The following is a 14,223-nucleotide window of genomic DNA, read 5'->3' on the forward strand; positions in this document are numbered from 1 at the left end:
CCTCGTTCTTGACGTAACAAATATAGTGTTATGCCTAGAAAAGTTCCTTTTAGGATGATTTTATATGCATATGAAAAAGAAAGTCTCTGTGTAGATCTGTGGGGACCAAAAGACATGTTCTTTGGACAGAAGGATTTCCGTCTGGTTCTTTGTCTTCTATGTGTGGGGGAAGAGTCAATCTAAAGAAGCTTGTGATTTCTCTCGTGGAACACATGTGATGGCCATCTCTTTGACCATTAATCTTGATTATTTTACCCCAAATTTGACGATCTCCTTCCTGCGTTGAACACTTATCAATAAGTGTTCTTTTGTCTTAATGTTGCAAACTGTTCTGGAAGAGGCTTGTTGGTTAGGCTTGCTCCAGAGGTCGGAGATAGGCATCTTTACGACGTTGTCATGTTCTCCTGGAATTTCGGCTCCTCATGTTTCGATGTCCTGATCGAATCTTAGTTTTGTCTGACTCGTTCTGATGCTACACACTTCACTACCTCATATCATACGGCTTACATCAACTGAAAACATGCCAGCTGTAGACTAACTTCAACCACTTGTCAGATTTATTAGTGTAGATTTTGTCCTTGTGTTCTGTGAGTAAATGCAGAGGAGCAGTTCACCTAAAAGTGGTTTCCTGGTTACTTACTCGTCCCCAGCTCATCCAAGATGCATTGTATACTTTCTTTCTTCAGCCAAAGAGAAATTAAGCTTTTGGAGGAAAACATTCCAGGATTTTTCTCCATCTAATGCAAGTGAACGGGGCTTAACATACAGCATTTCTAACGATCCAAAATCCATATATAGGCAGCTTTAAATGAACCTTTACGACCCCAGGTGACAGATAAGAGTCTTCTCTACTGAAAAGATCAGTTATTTTTAGAAAAAATAAATAAATAAAATAAAAAATTATAGGCTGCAAGATTATTTACCGCCCTGTTATTTACAAGCAGAACATGTAGAGACCATATGTCAGATCATACTTGATGACCTGGAGGTGAGTAAATAATCAGAAAATGTTAATTTTGGGTGAACTATTAATTTGATTTCAGTTACCTGTGTGTTGAGCTGTTTGGGGGTTTGTTGTATTGAAGTCCTCTGTGTTTTTCTTATGTTTCATGTCTCTTACAGACTCTGCAGTGATGTAGATATCAACAATCCTTTCTATTCGGTCTTCCGAGTCCATTATCGAATCTTTATCCATACCATCATTCACAGTTCCAGACATTTTTGGTGCAGTTGAAATGGTTACAGTCGTTTCTATGAAACTAAATTTTAAAGTGGTAAAATGCCATGATACTGAACTATATACAAACATATATTCTTTAACAATCTCATTACCTGTGAGTTTGGATGACTGGATTCAGACTTTACCTCTTACAACATCCTCATATTCTTAAACGTTAATGTTTTTTTCATAATCTCTCATATTTTCGGAGTTTTAACCTTTTCTATATTTTCACTTACACTATTGGACAGCTTCAATGTCAACTAACGCTAGTTTCTCTCCCGTAGTGGCCTGTGTTGTTTTTCTCATTTGTGTTTGTGTCCAGTATTTACATAAAAAGGAACTTCAACTCACTTCAGAAGGACATAGAAAATGTCTCTTTCAACAAAGTGGATTGTGTTCATTTAAATGAGGTTCAAATGCATGTATTAATTTCAACAGGAAACTTTTTGGAAATATTTTGCTTGTACATACAGGGTGCGGTTTAAATTAAATTAAGCCAGGAGTAAGCTTAATCTAGAATAGTTGGTTAATAATCATGGTTTTAAAAATGGCTTTCTGAAACAGATTAAGTATAGATTACTAACTCCTGGACTACGGAGTCCTGAACTAAAATAAACCAAGATTAATTTAAAAACAACAGCGCTAATCTGAATTAGTACGACAGAGGTTGCCTATAAAACATGGAATGAACCAAGAAAAGCTTAAAATTGTGCAGAACTGAGAAGCAAATCCAAAGAAAACAATAGCAGTGGAAAAAAGACAGCAATAATAAAAAAAAAATTTAAAGCAAGCAAAGTCAACTGCACATATCAGGTGTCGAATAAAAGAACAGGAATGCATGGAAATCTCTTTGTAATTAACTCTTGCAATCAGCTGTTGTCAGTTTTGCAACAATTTTATTACTATCATATATTATGTTATACTTAAAGCAGCTGTTTTACAGAGACAGAGCGAGAGAGAGAGAGAGTCATGGTCATAATTATATCGGCACCCTAAGAAAATATGATCAAAGTAGGTTGTGGAAAATGAACCTGTATTTTTTGACCTTTTGATCTTTCAAAAACTAAATAAAAATAATGGTAACACTTTAGAATAATGGTCCGTTGTTAACAAGTAACTATGCAGGAAGTAATAGGTAGTACTACATTAACACTCAACTTAATACTGTTAACTAATAGAGAAGTAAGATTAACTAAGCAGTAAGTAATAGCAAATTTAGGAGAAAGGTAGTTCCTTATTAGATATTTGATAATTATTAAATAAAAATCTCCTCATTGAGAACTACTTGTGAACTATGACCAATTAATAAAGAATAACCAATTAATTACTAATCACAACAGTAACGTCTTAAAAGTGAACAATTGGGTTCTTTGTGGAAACTAATTTATGAATATGATATCCCCCAAATAAGTCGGCTACAGTTTGAAATTGTGACTTCTACTCTTACCAAAGGATGGATGTTCTCTGTTTATTTCAAACAAAAACACAGAATAATAATAATAAAAATAATTAATTTAAAAATGTAATTGAATTGGTTAACAATTATGAGCTCTAGTTTGTGTCAGTTCAGTATTTTAGTGACAGTAGGCTGGGGAGGACTTTTCTTGAATATAAATAATGATGTTCTCTTGACAAAAGCAATTCACATCCTTAATGAAGGCATCGACTGCATTTATATTGTGTTAAGCACAAAACAGCATATTCCAGATTACAGTGTCTGGTAAAATATCACTAGTGCCTCACATAAATGTATGAATGTACACTATGTGTCAGATTTAAATATGTTAAATAACGGATTAAATTACTTAGTAATTACTGAGTGGTTAAGGTGTTTTCACTTTAAAATAATGGTCCAGATCACTAGTAGTTCCTGAAGGCTGACAAGCTAACCTTTGAGTAATTAGTGAGGGGTTCATGTATTTTTCACTTCAAAGCTAAAGTGCTACTAAGGAACTACTAGTGATCTGGACCATTATTTTAAAGTGAAAAACATGTTAACCCCTCAGTAATTACTCACAAACAAATTAATAAGTTATGTAATGTTTTATATATGACACATGATACAGTCATACATTTGTGTGAGGCACTAGTGATATTCTACCAGTAGGTCATTTGGAGTGGGATACATATTGAACTGACATAAAACAGAATTCATAATTGTGAACTAATTCAATCATGAGCTTGTCAGCATCACTTCCTAATTATTAACATTTTTAAGTGAATTATCGTTTTTATTATTATTCTCTGTTTTTGATTGAAATAAACAGAGAACATCCATCCTTTGGTAAGAGTAGAAGTCACAATTTCAAACTGTAGCTGACTTATTTGGGGGATATCACATTCATAAATTAATTTCCACAAAGAATCCAATTGTTCACTTTTAAGATGTTACTGTTGTGATTAGTAATTAATTGGTTATTCTTTATTAATTGGTCATAGTTCACAAGTAGTTCTCAATGAGGAGATTTTTATTTAATAATTATCACATATCTAATAAGGAACTACCTTTCTCCTAAATTTGCTATTACTTACTGCTTAGTTAATCTTGCTTCTCTATTAGTTAACAGTATTAAGTTGAGTGTTAATGTAGTACTACCTATTACTTCCTGCATAGTTACTTGTTAACAACGGACCATTATTCTAAAGTGTTACCAAAATAATAAATAATTTTAAAACTATATACAAACATATATTCTTTAACAATCTCATTACCTGTGAGTTTGGATGACTGGATTCAGACTTTACCTCTTACAACATCCTCATATTCTTAAACGTTAATGTTTTTTGTTTTTTTCATAATCTCTCGTATTTTCGGAGTTTTAACCTTTTCTATATTTTCACTTACACTATTGGACAGCTTCAATGTCAACTAACTAATACTCAATACTCAATGTCAACTAACGCTAGTTTGTCTCCCGTAGTGGCCTGTGTTGTTTTTCTCATTTGTGTTTGTGTCCAGTATTTACGTAAAAAGGAACTTCAACTCACTTCAGAAGGACATTGAAAATGTCTCTTTCAGGTTGTGGAAAATAAACCTGTATTTTTTGACCTTTTGATCTTTTAAAAACTAAATAAAAATAATAAATAATTTTAAAACTATATACAAACATATATTCTTTAACAATCTCATTACCTGTGAGTTTGGATGACTGTGCTAACTTTTTGACAAAATATCTCTCTAATACACGCTGGCTACAATTATTTGTAGTTCTAAAAATTATTATGAGTAAAATCTCCGAAGATCTATTTTCTTCAATTTTTCTTTTCTTTTCAGGATTATAAATATGAGGAGCACAAAGGCCAAATTCCCTTCAAAATTCATCCAGGGCTGTACGTTAACTTTTTTTGCACATAGCACTGGTGCTACAGAGGTTGAAAGTTGTGTAGCACAGGCCAAACAGTTGTAACACAAGTTAGGGGTGGGCGATATGGCAAACAAAAATCATATCACAATTTTTTTCAGGAATATCACAATTCTTTGCCATTTTACCTATTGTAAAAAAAAAAAAAAACCTTTCAAGGTAACAAAATATAAAATAAAAAAGAATGGCAGACATTTAGGCCAAAGTGGGCATAGATAAAAATCTTTTGCCATAATACACACAGTATAAAAATAAAACAAAGCAGTAGCCTAACATTCAAGAAATCGAATAAACAACAGACTTTACCTCTTACAACATCCTCATATTCTTAGACGTTGATGTTTTTTTTTTTCATAATCTCTCATATTTTGGAAGTTTTAACCTTTTCTATATTTTCACTTACACTATTGGACAGCTTCAATGTCAACTAACTAACGCTAGTTTCTCTCCCGTAGTGGCCTGTGTTGTTTTCCTCATCTGTGTTTGTGTCCAGTATTTAGGCAGAAAGGAACTGCTTTTTTGGAAACATTTCAGGTAATTATGTAAAAAGGAACTTCAACTCACTTCAGAAGGACATAGAAAATGTCTCTTTCAACAAAATGGATTGTGTTCATTTAAATGAGGTTCAAATGCATGTATTAATTTCAACAGGAAACTTTTGGAAATAATTTGCTTGTAGAGGTTGAAAGTTGTGTAGCACAGGCCAAACAGTTGTAGCACAAGTTAGGGGTGGGCGATATGGCAAAATGGCGATAACATTCAAGAAATCGAATGAACAAATACTCAAATAAAACACTATATACACTATATGCATCAATGATACATTTTTAAAGCAACTGTATTAAAGTTCATCAGTCATGAGCAGCGAGTGATTTTTCTCTGTTTTGTTGTTTTATTAACATTAAAAGAATAGTTAACCCAAAAATGAAAACTCTCTCATCTGTATGTCAATTCTGTCATAGTGTTTAATTTTTATACAATCATTTACTCACTCTCAAGTTCTTTTAAACCTGAATTAGTTTCTTCTGTTGAACATAAGTTATTTTGAAGAATGTGGGTAACCAAGCAGTTGCTGGTCTACAGCGACTTCCATAGTATTTCCCCCCCTGCTATCAAAGTCAATGTGGACCAGCTACTCTTTGGTTACCCACATTCTTCAAAATATATATTTTTTTTGTGTTCAGCACAAGAAAGAAATTAGTTCAGGTTTTGGACAACATGTGAGTAAGTAAATAATGACAGAAATTTTATTTTTGAGTAAACTATTCAATCCGTGTATCATTCGTTCTTTTCATTCCATTAAGAATTCAAATTCGGAAAAAATTCATTTACAGATACAATATTCAAAAATTAAATAACGACTTGTTTTTTGTATTTCAGTCATTCTTGAGACATGGGACAAAACATGTCCAGCAATTGTAACTGCTATAAGGTTTAAAAATAAAAAAATATTTTCAATTGTAAATGTTATGGGGATGAATAATAGAATGTATTTAACACAATTATGCCCTTCAATCTAATTTGATCATTATTATGTGAAATCTATGACACTTATTGTCTTCTCACTACATCTAAATCATTCAGGTCTCAGTCATTCATATGCTATAAAATGGATTAAAAAAAATTAATGTTTTATGAAATGCAACACTTAATAATATCTCATGTCAAAGCAAGGCTGTTTTTGAGTGACACATACATGTTTCATAAGGTTTCAAAGTTGTGTCCCCGGTTTTTGTCAACACCATCAGACATTTATTAAAATGTAATAAAATCAGGGAATATCAGGGACCAGTGTTGCTAACTTAGCAATTTTGTTGCTAAATTTAGCAACTTTTCAGACTACCCTAGCAACTTTTTCTTTCAAAAGCACCTAGCAACAAGTTTAGCTATTTTTTTATACTTATTTGGCAACTTTTAGCAACTTTTGATAAGTGACTCAAACAATAAAAAGGCATGCATTTTCCATCTAAATTGCATAAAGAGAGGAAATTAAAGATGCTTAGCAGTACACACGTCTTTTAACATCAAGTTAGCTGCTGTTTGCAATTGTTAAATTTAATAATCACAATAATAATTGAATCATTGTTCATTTATGATACACCTTGTTACTGTCACAGTATGGGTCGGACACGGGATGAGTATATAAAAATATAGATTTATTAGACACGATGAGTTTTAGAGGAAAAGGCAAGGAGGTAGAGATGATCTTGAATCCACACACACTATATCTTGTTCCAGGAGCGGAGATCGGGGCTTGACAGACAGACGGATCCAGGGGAGAACGATCTAGGAGGATGAGAGGAACACAAGGAGCAGACACAGAAGGTAAGACTTTCGAGGTAGGTAGAATTTAAAGGATATTGTTCTTTGTCTCAACAGGTAGCTGAAGAGGAGTCCAGGTCGTGTCGACGAGATCGGACGGTGAGTGTGTGTGGAGATGGTGTTTATATCTTGAGTGCTGGTGATGAGTTGATGAGGTGCAGGTGGACGTGATCAGTACTCAGGTGAGGTGGAGCGTTGTGATTGGTGGAAGGTCGGGCCTGGCCGATCCGTGACAGTTACTAGCTTGTACCTACGATTGTTGATCAGTTAGTACACTGTAAGAAAAATGAATAAAAGGTATTATATAGTAATTTTCCAGGATATTATCTGTTATCCGTTATCCATTATCCGTTGTAACCCTGTAACTCGAAAACACAAAATACAATGCGTAATTTAAAATGCAGGTAAAAAAACAATAAGGAAAATTCCTATATATTAACATAGATTGTGCCCTATTTTACAGACTTTACTTAGAGTGGAGCACACTAAATAACTACTAATACACTGTTTAAAACTATAATTGTTCAGAACGTGTAGTTTTAGTTTACTAGCTAATAAGAATATAAAACTTAAATTGTAATCGTTTTGTAAGTTTAATCATCATAACTGCAAGTTTATTAATTCATTGAATTATTGAACAATAATTCAGTTTTGTATTTAAAAATAATTATATTTTAATATTATATTAGCATTTATATTATTTTACGAACAAATCTAAATTAACATATATAAAATATTTTTTTTTGACTGAGATTTGATGTAGTGACAATTTTGCATAGTGATTATGTAATGTTGAATGTTATATTTCAAGCTTTGGCAATATTGTATTTTTTTTACAGTCATGCCAATAAAGCAATATTGAATTTAACTGAATTGAATTGATTATGTAATGATGTCATCACGCAATGATATCACAACGTCATTTAGCAACTTTTAGCAACAAATCGACCTTCCTTTAGCAACTTTCCCTGAAAATTAGTTGGCAACTCTGTCAGGGGCAGCTGTCACTCTAAAGGACCCCCTTGCCACAGTCTTCCATTGTAGAGTACATCAGTGTCAGACAGGCTCCACTAAGTTTTATAATTTTAGAATATTTTAAATCCTAATGCTAATATTTCCTGTGTCACAACCATGATATGTCAACACTATCTTAGAATTTCTGAGGAAATTATTTGAAATATTTCATTTCATTTTATTCTCCTGAAGCAGGTTCCATTAGCATCTAGCATCAACAGAAAAAACAAAATGGCTACTACATGAACTCTATTTGTTTTGTGAAAGAAATGCCAAATTTGTCAGCACCGTCAGATGTCACCACCGTCAGATTTTGTGTTCCAATAATATATCAAAATACTTAGATGTGACTCATGAATAAAAGCTTTATAAACAGTAACATACCGTTTGTTGTGTTTGTTTTAATACAGTAATTGAGTGATTCAATGTATTTGATAGTTAAAAAGACTACAAATTCAGGTTTTCGTCACCACCGTCAGATGTGTCACCTCCATCAGTTCTGTCACCTGCATCAGTTGAATGTTTTGATAATATTTCATTATATTTTGTATTTGTTGAGGAATTGTTGGTCACATGTGAAAGTGTAATCTGTCTGCTAAACATGTGTTTTGAAATGTTAAAAACATCTTGAATGCTGTTAAAGATAAAGTTGAAATTATATTACACAGTCCAAGGTAAAAAGCACATTTTGTTAAAAAAAGAGAAAAGTTGGGAGGTTGTATCAAAGCATAGCTCAGTAGCTTAGTACATATAAGATACATAAATGTAGTTTCATTTGTCTGAGTACAAGGTTTTATTTTTTAAATTTTGCACCCTGTTTTGTCCCATTTCTCAAGAATGACTGATTTTCGATTTCATACTAAAATTGAAAATGGGAAATCCGAACAACGCCTGCAGCCCGACATCAGACTTTGTCTGATTTTGATATCTAAACTTGGCATGACCTGGAAGTAGCTGTGAAAGAGGGTTGCCAATCTGCGTAACAAAACCAATTACCGATCAAAACTAGCTCCATAATGGCTGAAAGTAGCCCAAATGAATTCCAGGGGGTCTCCTGGTAAAAATCACTTTTCGGAGAAGAAAATTTGCGTTTTGGTTTGGTAAATATTGCGTTCCAGGCAGGGAAGGAGGGGAATTCAATAGGGAAACCATGTATTTGGCAACACTGCTGTATGAGAGCGCTATTGCTGGCCCAGCAGCGCTGACGACCACAACAGCAAAACAGTTCTTAAAAAGGTTATGAAGCTGTTTTAAAAAAATTTTTTAAAGCAACAAAATTATATAGGAAAATATAAAAAGTTTGTTATTTTTTTCCTCATGTCAGTGCCTCACACATTGATGGTGCCAGTAGGTGGCGGAATATGCCCCAAAGCTAGTTTGCCAACCGCCATTTAGCGTCAAAGAAGAAGAGGAAGACAACTACAGCAGCAATTATGGAGAATTTTGTCTTGTTCAAAGGGAACAAACGCATCACGTTAAAAGACGACGACGACATGACAATCGAGAAAATAGGCAGGATCATTCAGGTAACGTTACTGTAGATCAGGGGTGCCCAAACTTGGCCCTGGAGGGCCAGTGTATTACCCTCTGTTGGCACTGGTTTTCAGTGATGCTGGTACTTTGGTGATTGTTCATTGTGGTCGGAGTCTGTCGGTGCAGGGTGTCAAAATGCTGCCATTTTCATGAGAAAATCTAACTTGTATAATTGTATTGGATCCGTGTACTAGGTATTAAATAACTATGCTCTTTACTAATTTTTGTTCAACATACACCATTTTGGATGTTCTGTCAGGAGGCGCAATATTTTAGACTTTGAAAACAACTGGACTCTAATCTGTTAAATTAAATAATACATTTCGGTGGTCTGATGACTATCCTCCACTTATGTTTAAAGTAACTGTCTTAAAGGTCCATGGTCCCAGTCTGTACATCACCGATGACAGCAATGTAGCTGTTTCCTGCGCCTGATGGTCACTTCAATCTTATTGACCTCACACCAAGGGGGCATTATGAGGTGCACGGTGAGAGCATCAGTGAGTCTTCACCTAATACTCCAGTAAACCCCAACCCTACTCGCTTTTTCTTCCACCGACCAGTTAGTGCAGTAGCGGGATCTGCAACTGGTTCTTCTGCAGCTCCAAGGGCTACTATGCCAAAAACTTTCCAAAGGTAACCAAATGAAACAATTCCTCTTTGTAGAAACATGAAACTACTGAATATGCTACACAATTTATGCATCGTAGTATAATAGTATATAAAACAATTGAAGACTGCCAATGAAGCAAAAGTACTGAACATAAACATAGGAGCCTGATTAAAAATGCTTATTTTAGGAGAAAAATGTCAGTTGGACTTTTTCATCTGAAGTCTTGAATTGTGCCTAAATAACAAAGTGATAAGAAGAAGAATATTAAGAAGAAGGAGAGCACGATTTCCTCCAGCGCAGAATTGTGACGTCTGTCGCATTTCAATGACGTAAAAATCGCATGAAATGCAACATGGCCGTTCAGACTGAAGTCGCATTGCAAAACATCGGATATGTATCCGTTTTAGGGCCACATATGAAAGTGGCCTGGGCCTGATTTGAAAAAATCGGATTTGTGGTGTTCAGACTGTCATAAGAAAATCAGATATGGGTCACATTTGGGCAAAAAGTCAGATTTGGGCCACTTTAGCCTGCAGAGTGAACCTATTCATAGACTGCTTGAAGTGCTTGAGACTTTAATAGGTCTATTATGATTGAATTACAGTTAAAATGACTGTGTCATCTTACTTTCACTGCGAATGCGAATCTGTTGAAAACAAATTGAATAATTTTTTATTCATATGATTTCATTGTTTTTCAGTCGACGAGATGATGCCGGCTTCCAAGATGTTCTGGACACAATTGAAGAGGTTGTGACAGCAGCCCAGGGACTGCAAGCAGTGTCCATCACAATGAAAGAGCTCAAAGATTTAGCAAATTCCAATCGCAGGACAACAGTATCCCTGACAGATGTCGAAGCAGCAGCAGCTAAGAGATGCTTTTGCCTGTATTATCTGCAGAGGTTTGTATAATATCGTATTTTATTCTTTAAAATATTATCCAAATGTCTAAAATCATCAAGCAGGGACTAAATCTACCATTTTAAGAAATAGGAAAATAAATTGGTTGTGCTAATCTAAACTTTACCAATACAACTGATTTACCGCTTTCCACAAAGACAACAATGCTCCACAAATGTGTCAAATAGCTCTCAAATACTGTATTATTTAAAACGGTTTTCTGAATCAGTAGCAGTGCAATGAACGAGCCCATGGTTTCATCATGCTGCCAAAGCTTTATCGGCTGCAGGATTTGCACTGAGGAATGGCAAATAAATTCTCCCTTCTGGCCTAAATGCCGGGCTGGTGATTCTGGTAACAACTGTGGTGGGAGGAGCAAAGGACAGACACAGTGGTTGTGGCGTCAGGCCTCAGAAACAGTTTTAGCGCCCCTCCTCTCTCACACACCCACTCTCGTCGGGAGTCTGGTGAAGGGCGGCGATTAAGGGACGGGGTGACGATGATAATAAAGGGGAGGCAGCTGACTCGTCACACAACATACAAAGACTCATGGGCCTATCTGATACATTGGCTGCACTCAGAAACATACTCTGTAGGGCCTGCCATGGTCAACTCTGGGCTGGTTCCACATGCCATAGTTAACTACAGCAGGGGCCTGTACCATGATGGTGGCTGAACAAATTCAGAGTTACAGGATTAGTTTTGAGTTGACAAAACCAAACCGATGCTATCAGGCTTAATTGGTACCATGACGCAGCTCATCAACTTTCTCTGTCAACTCAGGTTTTGATCCTTAATGCATTATCTAACATGAATTAACAATGACGATAGTTTTTCAGCATTTATTAATCTAATGTTAATTCCGTTAGTTGTTCAAGTTACTCATGTTACTTCACTGTGCATTAGACGTAATGTTAACAGTTAGTTTTATTTTAAAAATGTATTAATGCTTATATTAAAATGTGTATACGTATACTATATGTATGTATAAATGTATTTGTATATAAAAATGTGACTGTATATTAGGCCTACGTCATATAGATTAATAGGCTATTCATTGATTTTTAGATGCAACCCCAATTACAAACGTTTTTGGCAGCAGATAAAGACAAAATATAAAAATATCATTAAAAACGGTGAGTATTTACCATAACCTTTTATTATTTTCGTGAACATTTTCACAAAAACTTTTTTGCAGCAAACTGAAAAAAGTGTGACATTTGGAAAACTGGGGGAGGGCCACCTATCTGCAGTTTCAATGTGCTTTTATTAAGTAAAATATTGTATGGTGATTGCATCTCTGACAGCTGTGCCAGCAAGTGTGATTGGGTCAATTTCATCGGGGAGAAGCTGGTTTAGTGGTGGTACTTGCTCCTTTCTGATAGTGGCTATATTGTGCCCGCTCTGGTGACACCCTTAACCGCCGAAGGCAGTTGAAACGTGTCTTTAGGATGCCAAAGGTAATCTCGATCTTGACCCTGGTTTTACTGAGGGCCACATTGAACCGGTTTTGTGGCCTTGTCTGAGGGTCAGGATAGGGGGTTAGTAAAAATCTCTGGCATGCATAACCCCTGTCTCCTACCAACAGGCCATCAAAAAGCCCTGTCACAGAACAGAAAAGGGGAAAATTGTATAAGTTTTGCTTTGTCAATTAAAAAAAACACTTTAAAGTGTTTTGTACTGTTCCAAATGTAACTTGCCTTCCTCAAAGCGCTGACACAACACAGACTCACGGAAAATTTGTGAGTCATGTGTAACTGATCTGTTCTCTTCCCTGCGTTGTGTTGTGGATCAATAAAGCTCGTGATTCAAGAATTCTTCTCTCAGAAAAGGTGAAGCCATTGCAACAGACACTGGGATATGTGACGTCACCTATATGTTTCTTTGATCACAGCTAATTGGTCGAATTTCAGTCTGAGATCTCGAATCCAGAACATAACCTGCCCCGGGGCAGGTTAGCCGTGCAGCATAAGATACCATGGCAACAAACAACGATTAAAGCCAAGCTACCTTCATAGTACCTAAAACCTAGAGTTGGCACAAACTAAACTGAAACTTTCCTGGCTAGCCAGCTAATCTGGCTTCATGGTACAGGCCCCAGATCTGAAATAAAAAGCTTTAAATTTGTTGCACTTATACAATTCTGAAAAGAAGTGCACGACATTCAAAGAAAAGACAATATTTTAAGCACAGAAATTGATTTTGTACTAATAAAGTGTTAAAATTCAATGCTTGTTACTTTGAACATATCCGCCTGTAAACTTCTTTATAAATCACGAGGTTGTTTTTCACTGGCATTGTAGCATTGGCAACAATTTTGCAGCTGTAGCCATCAATTGCCAAAACGTGTGTTACACCGAGCATCCCAAGCTTCTCGTTCCCTGTCAACACACCCATGTGGGGCCCATAAGGGATGGATATGGGCTGGTGAGTGGGCCCCATCTGGGCTGCCCAGATGGGGCCCAGTTAATTTTGTCCGGGGGTTCCATGGTGGCCCCATGTGGGCAAGCCCAGATGGGCTGAAGGTGGGCTTCACATGGGCCCTAGCTAAAACCCACATGGGCAACCCAGGTTTCTCCCATCTGGGGCCCACACTAACTGGGCCCCATATGGGCTGATTATGGGTCCCTGCTATTCTACCCATATGGGTAATAACCATTATTATTATGAGCTAACAAATTAATTTTTGGGGCTTATTTTACAGTCAGCCCATACAGTTCTTTAACAATTGTACGATTTTTGTTACACAGCCAATATTCCCGGGTCTGGTGGACCCACCATATTATTAGGCTTTTAAATCAATACAACCATAACAATTTATGTAAAAATACTTAACAGATGTTTACTTTAGCTCAATATTACCAATGGCATATACATCATTTATGGTTCTTATTTGCCATTTACCCCTGTGAGATCACAATTATGATCATATGATCGTTTTTTTTGTGAGAAATTCACTTATAAAAAAAAAAAATAGAAACAAGATTTTTGATCATTATTGGTGATCATTTCTTAGAACTTAATGTGTTAAGTGCTTGAAATGTAACAATTTTGTAACTTTGTGTGGGAATAGCAGGTGCAGAAAGACAACATTCGCGCACACAGACAAGACACACACATAGCACACATTAAGTTTCATAGCACCTACAATTATTACACTCCGATCCAGTAGACCTGAACACCTCATATGTAATAGTTATGTGTAGGAGGGTTTACCATGTGCAGTCATTGAAAATAAGTTGTTTTTTATGTTCTTCA

The sequence above is a fragment of the Onychostoma macrolepis genome, chromosome 04 (genome assembly GCF_012432095.1).
Source record: "Onychostoma macrolepis isolate SWU-2019 chromosome 04, ASM1243209v1, whole genome shotgun sequence".
Lineage (NCBI taxonomy): Eukaryota > Metazoa > Chordata > Actinopteri > Cypriniformes > Cyprinidae > Onychostoma > Onychostoma macrolepis.